Below are 10323 nucleotides of genomic sequence, written 5' to 3' on the forward strand. Positions count from 1 at the left end.
AACAATTAATACCTGAAAGTTTCAATACTCTATGAGTAAAATTTTGGCCTGGAAGTTGTTTACAAACAGACGAGTAGAGGAGAAAACATAACTTTCTCCCAACTTCGTTGGCTGAGGTAATAGTAATAATTGATAATAACATATGTAAAAATCATAGTAGCAGAATTGGCCACAATGTTAGAATTGTCAAAGAGAATTACTGTGATATGAGCTTCTATAATTCTTTAGTGTTATTGGTTTCCAGTCTTTAATTATACTGTGGAACTTCAGAAGTTCAAACTTACAGCAAATGTTTTTATGTTGAACAGACTGACATAAGTCTTTTTATAGATTATTTATGAAATATCTGTTTTGATATTGTTAGAGTTTTTAAAATACTTTGTTAATTGTTCATTATTTCTCATATCGTTTATTTATTCCCTTTTTTCCTTTCCTCACTGGGCTATTTTTCCCTGTTGGAGCCCTTGGGCGTATAGCATCTTGCTTTTCCAACTATATTTGTAGCTTAGCTAATAATAATAATAATAATAATAATAATAATAATAATAATAATAATAATAATAATTTCTGCAGGATATATGATTATCCATGTATATACAACAATGTTATATTATATAGTTTATTTCTGTCTTTCCAGGATATGTGGCTGGCTTGAGGCTCCTCATCACAAGTGGGAAATCACTAACTGACTGGAAGGTAATCATAATATAGTTTGTTGTCTTTTAAATGTGTATATTAGTGCAAAGATCTGGCAGTAATTTTAGTCTTCTGGAAGCGTTTTAATCGCTATAGATGCTGTTTGAGCAAAGATCTGGCAATAATTTTATTCTTCTGGAAGTGTTTTAATCGCTATAGATGCTGTTTGAGCAAAGATCTGGCAATAATTTTATTCTTCTGGAAGTGTTTTAATCGCTATAGATGCTGTTAGAGCAAAGATCTGGCAGTAATTTTAGTCCTCTGCAAGTGTTTTCGTAGTTACATGCTATTATCCCAGCATTGATGATTAGGCTACGTGCATGCTTGAATAAGGGAATGTAGTGTACATCACTGAAATGATATATTTTAATGAATATGGTATATAATACTTAACATTCATTATTGCATGCCAGTGATTGCTAAAGAACTGAATATAACGGATTTCAGTAATTAGTGAGCATGGTATGAACGCAATTATTTATTTAAAATGCTTTTTATTATCTTAATGATTTGCCGATTATTCTACTGTATAGATTGATTATATGTTTCTTCCCTTTACGATTTTGTATGGGGTAAGCACGGTTGCCTTTTTTTTTTTTTTTTTTTTTTTTTTTTTTTTTTTTTTTTTGAAGGACTTTGCTTTGGCTTTGGGGTAGACCGTAGTCCCGATCGGCTGCCCTGCCTGACATCGCTTTTACCCCGGTAGCGTATGTTCACGTGATGTACCAGTCACCAGCGTCCTTTATTATTATTATTATTATTATTATTATTACTTGCTAAGCTACAACCCTAGTTGGAAAAGCAGGATTCTATAAGCCCATGGGCCCCAACAGGGAAAATAGCCGAGTGAGGAAGGGAAACAATGAAGAATGAAATATTCTAAGAACAATATATGTCTGCTCATGCAAATGCCGGTAACTGTACTTTGACCACGTTATGGAATGTTGCCTAATTAGTAAATAGTTCCAAATACCCGAGAATAATTGAGTAATTAAGCAAGTCTGACATTTTGACCTACGCTTAAACAGAACGAGAAAGAAACCGCCTTGAAACTAGTTTAATTTAGAAGACTGCGTCCGAAGTCACGCTAGGTGGCACTGCTGTGATTGCATCATTCTCCTAATCAGATTATGGCCCCCATGGTATCATTCCAGCGGTTCCTTTCTTCTGTTTACATTCCTTTTATCATCTTTTTACCTTAAGGCGATTTTTACCGGGCATAGCATGTAATTTATTTTTAAGGCCTTTTCTTTCGTTGTGGACAATCCTAGCGAATATTGGATCATCTTATGCTTTTTGGTGCAGGGAAGAAAGGAAAAAGATCTTTTCTGTAGTTCTTACGCAGTGCAGCAGAATGGCAGTCTTGGTTGGTATTAACTATTCTTGAAGATAAGTCTTAAGATCCTGAATTTCTAGTTATTAGTATTTACTGGGAAAACAGAACATATGAGGTAGTTGTTATCAACTATCCTTGAAGACAAGTCATAGATCCTGGCCCTTTTTTTAGGTATATACTGGGAGAACAGAAGACAATATGAGGTGGTGGTTATTAACTATCCTCGAAGACAATTCTTAGTTCCTAAACTTTTTTTAGGTATATACTGGGAGAACAGAAGACCATCTGAGTTAGTTGTTATTAACTATCCTTGAAGACAAGTCCTAGGTCCTGGACTTTTTTTAAGTATATACCAGAAAGCAGAAAACCATATGAGGTGATTCATATTAATTGTCCTTGAAGACAAGTCTTAGATCCTTGTCCTTTCTTTTTTCAAGCATATGCCGAGAAAAGAAAAGACCATATGTGGTAGTTGTTATTAATTATCCTTGAAGACAAGTCTTTGATCCTGGATTTTTTAGGTATATATTAGGAAAACAGAAGACCATATGAGGTAGTTGTTATTAACTATCCTTGAAGCCAAGTCTTAGATCCTGGACTTTTTTTTGTATATATTGGGAAAACAAAAGACAATATGAGGTAGTTGTTAATAACTGTCCTTGAAGACAATTCTTAGATCCTTGTCTTATTTTTTTCAAACATATGCCGGGAAAACAAAAGACCTTATAAGATAGTTGTTATCAACTATCCTTGAAGACAGGTCTTAGATCCTTGTTTTTTCTTTCAAGCATATACCGGGAACAGAAAAGACCATATGAGGTGGTTGTTATTAACTATACTTGAAGACAATTATTAGATCCTAGACTTTTTAATTAGGTATATACGGGGAAAACTGGACATTTGAGGCAGTTGTTATTAACTATCCCTGAAGACAAGTCTTAGATCCTAGACTTTTTTTAGGTATATACCGGGAGAATAGCCGACCATATGAGGAAGTTGTTATTAACTATCCTTGAAGACAATTCTTAGATCCTGAACATTTTTTTATTATTTGCTAAGCATCTACCGGGAGAACAGATGACTGTATGAGGTAGTTGTTATTAACAATCATTGAAGACAATTCTTAGATCCTTGTCTATTTATTTCAAGTATTTACCGGGAAAAGAAAAGACCACATGAGGTAGTTGTTATTAACTATCCATGAAGACAAGTCTTAGATTCTGGACTTTTTTATAGGTATATACCGGGAGAATAGCCGACCATATGAGGAAGTTGTTATTAAGTATCCTTGAAGACAATTCTTAAATCCTGAACCTTTTTTTATTATTTGCCAAGCATCTACCGGGATTACAGATGACCATATTTGGTAGTTGTTATTAACTATCCTTGAAGACACTTCTTAGATCCTTGTCATTTTTTTCAAGCATTTACCGGGAAAAGAAAAGACCATATGAGGTAGTTATTAACTATCCTTGGAGACAATTCCAAGATCCTGGACTTGTTTTAGGTATATACTGGGAAAACAGAAGACAATATGAGGTAATTGTTATTAACTATCCTTGAAGACAATTCTTAGATCTTTGTCTTTTTTTTTTCAAGCATATACCTAGAGAATAGAGGACCTTATAAGATAGTTGTTATTAACTATCCCTGAAGACAATTTCAAGATCCTCGTCTTTTTTTCAAGCCTGTACCGGGAAAACAGAAAGACTATATGAGCCCATTGGCACTCGGCATGAAACTAAAGAACAGTTCCGTGAAACGTTTACATATATCACGTGATTGCTCTGTTGATCTTTCGATTCTGACGCTGCGTAAGGTCAATATTTTCGTCTTAAATACCTCGAGTCATGCTAGAGTCTCCCGCCTACGGTATCAGAGAGGGAAGTTCTCTTGTCACTTTTAGAATTCCAGGCTGACTGGAAGCAATATAACTCTTTTTTGTAACCCTTGTAGCCCTCAACACACACACACACACACGACACTAATTAAATAAGAAAGTCTTTTTTGTTTTAGGGTGTGTGGAGAGAAGTTAAATGAGAATTACTGATACATCCTGTAAGACATTGTATCATTGGTTAAATATCATTTGATAACCGTTAATGTTCTAGCAAATATTTCAAACTGTATTCATTATTAGTTGATTTGTAAAAGATAGCAGCAGTAGAATAAAGTACCTACTGTTGTTGGAAGTTTGATAAGTAACGTGCACACACACACATACACTTGCATCCAGATTGTAAGTATTTGACTACACATATATACACACATACTTGCATCCAGATTGGAACTAATTGACTGAGGTTAATTTGTGTGTTTATAGATTTTCCTTTTGTCTACTTATCAATCGTCTGCAAACACACACACACACAGACACAGACACACACTTGCATCCAGATTGGAAGTAATAGGCTGTGGTTAATTTGTGTTTATAGATTTTCCTTTTGTCTACTTATCTATCGTCTGCAAACACACACACGCACTTACATCTAGAATGAAAGGAATTGGCTGGGGTTAATTTGTATGTTTTTTTTTTTTTTTTTTTTTTGTCTGTTACACTCTTTTATTATAGTAATCCTACACACACACACGCATACACATACACAAACATACTGGCATTCAGACTGGAAGTAATTGGAAATAATTGTGGGAGTTAATTTGTTTGCTTATAGATTTTCCCTCTCTGTTTATCTATCGTCTTTTGCTCTTTTTGCCCCTGTGTTTTCCAGCACAAATTGAATAATTATTTATATTCCCCACCAATCCTGAATAAACAAAATTCTTTCATAATAATATATATGCTAAAAATATGGATAACAAACTAACAAACATGAATGGCAGAGGCAAGGAACTCTGACATTGCCCTATCAAGCATGACAATGCACTAGAGATTGTCCATATATACATATGATCAGCGCCCAAGCCCCTGTCAAGCCAAGCTCGGACCTGGGAGAGCCAGGCAGTGGATGCTGAAGACTAAGCAGTTAGACCTATAGGCTCCCCAAACCTCCCATCCTCAGCTCACGAGAATGGTGAGGTTGCAGTGACAAAAGGAACTAATGAGCTTGAGCTCGACTCGAACCCCAGTCTGGGGATCGCCAGGCAGGGATGTTACCAATTAGGCCATCACAACCTTTAATGTAGGACTCCCACCACGAATAATAATAATAATAATAATAATAATAATAATAATAATAATAATATATTCTGTCCTATTATACACATATAGATCGATTTTAATGTGAAAAACCAAGACTTTGACACCCTGTCAAATTGTCTTTCCATTTTCTTGACTTGAACAGTCGCAGTTCTCTCAAACGGTCATTGTAATTTTTTTTTTTTTTTTGGCTTCCATTGTCCACTCTTCTTTGCCTTTAATATTGATAAATTCAGTTGTTCTTATCATTTATACTTACCAAACCATCATTTCTTAATCATATAATCTTATCACAGAGATCATCTTAAATAGATATACATATACAGTATACAGTACATATATATATATATATATATATATATATATATATATATATATATATATATATATATATATATATATGTATGTATGTATATATATTTATATGTATATATATGTGTGTATATATATTTTTATTTATATTCATATATATATAAATAAATATATATAAATATATGTATATATATATATATATATATATATATATATATATATATATATATATATATATATATATTATTACTTAATGTGCACGTTATGCATGTGCGATACTTCTCGCAGAGCGATGAAAATGTAACCAAACTTGATATGTAGGTCATAATATCAGGTTTACTGCAGGCAAAGCATTTTGCCTCATCATTCTCTCCACTTCCTTAATACAGTTGGTATTTGTCTGGGTTCTGCTGTACGTTTTAACGATCCTTAAAATTGTGAGGTTTTATTTCCTTTCGTGAATTTATATCAGGATCGCAAAAAGGTGTTCGTTGATGTTTTCTACGCTGAATATCCGTAAGATATCCAGAGTTGTGGTGGCCTATCGGAAACGTCCCTGCCCGGACTGGGGTTAGAGTCCCGCTCAAAGACGTTATTTTGTCTGCAAAGAATGAGAGGTTTGAGGGAGCCTATAGATGTACCTGCCGAGTCATCAGCAGCCAATGTCTGGCCCTCCCTGATAATAGCTTTGGTGGAGCAGGGTCTTGGACTCTGATCATATGTATATGTGGCCAGTCTCTTGGGTATTGTTCTGCTTGATAGGGTATTGTCAATGTCCCTTGCCTCTGCCATTCATGAGCGCCCTTTAAATTCTTTTAAAACAGTGAAAAGTGGTCATTTATGAAAATGCTGTAAATGTTGGACGAGAAAAGGGCTATAAATCAACATATTGTTGATGTACATGGCAAAAACCGCCATTAGATGACCTTATAAGGAACACTGAACTTTTTTTTTCACAAGGAGGGTGATTAATGGGTGCCTCGTGATTGGTGAGGCAGTAAGCATCACTGCAACAACCGGTCTTAAATTTTTTAAGTTTATTGAGACTGCATTCTCATCTTCAGCAAGAATTTCCACATGATTGCTCCTGAGCGGCTGTTGTAGCCTTAAGAACTTGTATTTTGAGGTTTCATCTAGGATTCAAAATCTTTGTCCAATCAAAGCTTTGGTCTGTATGTTCCACTGCATGGCTCCAGAACGCGTGTTGTAGCCTTAGGATCTTATATTTTGAGGCTTCGTGTAGGATTCAAGATTGTTGTCCAGTGCAAAGCTTTGGGACTGCATGTTCCACTGCATGGCTCCAGAACGCCTGTTGTAGGCTTAAGAAATTGTATTTTGAGGCTTCGTGTAGGATTCAAAATCTTCGTAAAATGCAAAGCTTTGGGATTGCATGCTCCAGTGCATGGCTCCAGAACGCCTGTTGTAGCTTAAAGAACTTGTATTTTGAGGCTTCATCTAGGATTCAAAATCTTTGTTCAGTGCAAAGCTTAGGGACTGCTATCAGAGCTGTGAGATTTCATGAAAGATTCAGATATGTCTGGTAGTATTTTCATGAATTTTAATGCAAAGGGTTTTTTTAATTTACGATTTTGTAAATTTCTTCTAATTTTTATTTGTTTGAATACACTGCAGTTATATAAGAACTGGAATTCCCAGTTGATAGCCGTAAGTCATTGGCTGAAACAACAATTGGCAACGTAAATAAATGAGAAAAGGTACAGAAAGCTAGTAAAGTGTTGTCTTGAAAATACTTGTATGACAGTGACCGTACCATTAAGTCACGAAGTATCCTGTCACACAAGTATCCTGGACCAGGGTTGGATTCCCGACCGGTCAGATGCTATGGTCTTTGAGTGGTTTCGCCTCGGGACTCTGATCCCGAGGTCATTAAGAGAATCCAGACATTAATGTATTCAAATGTACGGCTTATTTGATTATATATATATATATATATATATATATATATATATATATATATATATATATATATACACACACACACACATACATACAAGCAACAACAACAAATGCACCCATATCTAGTCCAATGCAGGACAAAGGCCTTAGTCATGTCTGGAGTTTGGCCATATTCATCACTACGTTGGCCACTGCAGATTGGTAATGTTGGGAGACTCAAGTCAAACCACTCAAAGTAAACCCTCCTAGTACGGGTGGCCCTGAATAATACAGCTTTGCTGGTCATGGCGATACGCAAACCCTTTCACCACTTTGAAGTACATTCATATGAGTGGCAATTAGTCCGTGACTTCGATAATGCCTCTTATAAGCAGTAACTAATTAGTTTAATAGTTTCTATCGATGTTATATTTCTTTTTCTAAAGCATAAACACTGTTATCGCAGGACTGGCTATTTAGAATGCAGCGAGTACATCAATTAACCAGAGGGGCACTCAGTAGAGTGCATACCTCCGCCACGGCAGCTTATCTCGACCTTTTGCTCGACCTTCACCTTGAATTTTGACTTTAACATGTATTAATTGGCGTGGATTTTCATACACTCAAATATGAACCAAGTTTGAAGTCTCTGTTACAACGATGTCCAAACTTATGGCTGATTACTTGACCTTCCAAAATTTAATCATTTCCAGCTTTTTACATAACAGTTAATCCCTGCAAGTTTCATGACTATGCGACTAAAATTGTGGCCAGGGAGCTGTTCTCAAACAAATACAAACAGGTGGTAAAACATAACCTTCTTCCAACTTCGTTGTCGTAGGTAATTATTTGCTCAAAATCTTTGCGTATTGGTGGCTTTAGTGTAAAATATATATTTCCTGTAAAATATTTTGCTAAATATTTTAATAAAACCCCTTACGTTGTTTGGATCAGGTACGAAGGGGCATGTTGTTTCAAGAGGCTGTTCTGTTGCATGTACGAGAGAGAGAGAGAGAGAGAGAGAGAGAGAGAGAGAGAGAGAGAGAGAGAGAGAGAGAGAGAGAGAGAGGAGAGAGAGGAAGGACTCTCTCTCTCTTGCAATCCCTCTTGAGTACTGAGGGGGAAAACGGGTAACAAAACCAAATCCTTTGTTAATTGGTGATAACTGGAAAATTGCCAATAGCCTACAGGAGGATTGGGCCCCCCTCCCATAAGCTTCTTATCCATTGTGTATATTTAAAAGAGGAGAAGCGATGTCGGAAAAAGATTCAGTGCCAATTAAATTAAAGAAATTTAAGTGTTTGGCAACCCCCTCAACTTCATGCTTCGTTATTCTCTAATCCCTTTCTCCCAACTGGCTGTGTTATTTTATTTCTGATTTTATATCCCTGGTATTCATATTCATGTCTGGGGATACAGCAAGTATACCTGTACATATGAATGTATGGCAGGTATATATATGGGTGTATTTATGGAAGTGTATGGAGTGAATTTTCATCGTAACTAGTAGATTTGCAGATATTCGATTTTTTTATGAAATGTCAAGGGAGCAGATAACCAGAGTTGCCAGTTTAGCCTTTTTAAAGCCAAGCCCCTCAATTGTGGCTTTTTTTTCGTGGTAAATATCTCAGTTTGGCCTTTTTTAAATTGATTGGCCATAAATGCTATATTTATGTCCTTTTTCTACTAATGGTTTGACCTTTTAAATGAAAAAACCTGGCAACCCTGTATGTGAACTAGAACCCTTAGCTTGTCAAGTTCAAAAAATAATGATGCAAAGAGAAAGGTAAAGTGTGTAACGTAAACCTCATGTGGGAAAATGGTTTATTGGAATTAGAGAAGATAGAAGCTGGAGAAGAATGCCAAAGGTTTGAAAAATATAGTAAAAATAGTCTATGTTTTTGGAAAGTGAAGTAATTGGTTGGAATCTTGTTTGGAGAATCAGAAGACAAGTGTTTCTTTGAAACATGCTGAACCAGTTTTTCGAAAGGTAGTCTTGCCACAGAATTGGTATATACGGTTGCTTTCAATTATTTTCATATATCCAAAAAAAGTCATTGTGGTTATTGAACAACAACAACAACAACAAATACATCCGTTTCTAGTCCACTGTAGGATAAAGGCCTCAGACATGTCAGTGTATATCTGGGGTTTAACCAGTTTTCATCATAACGCTGGCCAGAGCGGATTGGAGATGGTGGACGACTTTAGTCGGATCTCTCAATAGCAGACGAACCTAGTATGGGTGGCCCTGAGTAGTAAACCTTTTCTCATCATGGCGATACACAAACCCTTTAGCCAGATGTATTTGTGTGTCTGTGTTTATGTGGTTTTTGACAGTTTTTCTCTGATAGTTCTCATTACTGGGTAAAGCACTTGTGGCATTAGTAATATCAAACTGAAGAAATAAGCAGTAAAGGCCAATGATACAATGATGCAGATGGGTCTAGTCAGCTCTATTAATATATTTCATAATTTGATAGATTATATTTAAGCATGAGGTAAAGTAATCCTGTATGCGTCTTCGCCAGAGTATTGTAAAAAAAAAGTTTTTTTTTGTTTATGCTATTAATACAAAATTAAAAAAATGTCACGTATCCTATTAAAATAAAAAACATACAAGTGTGTGGTGGCTTATTGGGATCGTCCCTGCCTGGCAATTTGTTGGATTGGGGTTAGATACCTGCTCAAACTCGATAGTTTCTAGTTGTGTGGACAACCTCACCATCCTTGTTAGAAAGGGATGGGAGGTTTACCTGCTGAGTCATCAGCAGCTATTGCCTGGCCCACCCTGGTCCTAGCTTGGTTGGAGAGGAAGATGAGGCGCTATTCATATGTATGGTCAGTCTCTAGGGCATAGTCCTGTCCCTTGTCTCTGCCATTCATGAGTGACCTTTAAACCTTGAAACGTGATCAGTACATATAA

The 10323-nt window shown here is 35.9% G+C and overlaps 1 protein-coding gene across 1 annotated transcript in view; it reads left to right on the forward strand.

Moving 5' to 3' along the window:
- Positions 1 to 635: 635 nt before the first annotated feature.
- LOC137650901 (uncharacterized) overlaps positions 636 to 10323 on the forward strand; it is a 303393-nt gene continuing 293705 nt past the window's right edge. Inside the window, exon 1 of the mRNA XM_068384064.1 lies at positions 636 to 696. The gene's annotated coding sequence lies outside the window, so the exon portion shown is untranslated. The remainder of the gene's footprint in view (positions 697 to 10323) is intronic.

Source organism: Palaemon carinicauda, chromosome 1 (genome assembly GCF_036898095.1).
Source record: "Palaemon carinicauda isolate YSFRI2023 chromosome 1, ASM3689809v2, whole genome shotgun sequence".
In the NCBI taxonomy this organism is placed as follows: domain Eukaryota; kingdom Metazoa; phylum Arthropoda; class Malacostraca; order Decapoda; family Palaemonidae; genus Palaemon; species Palaemon carinicauda.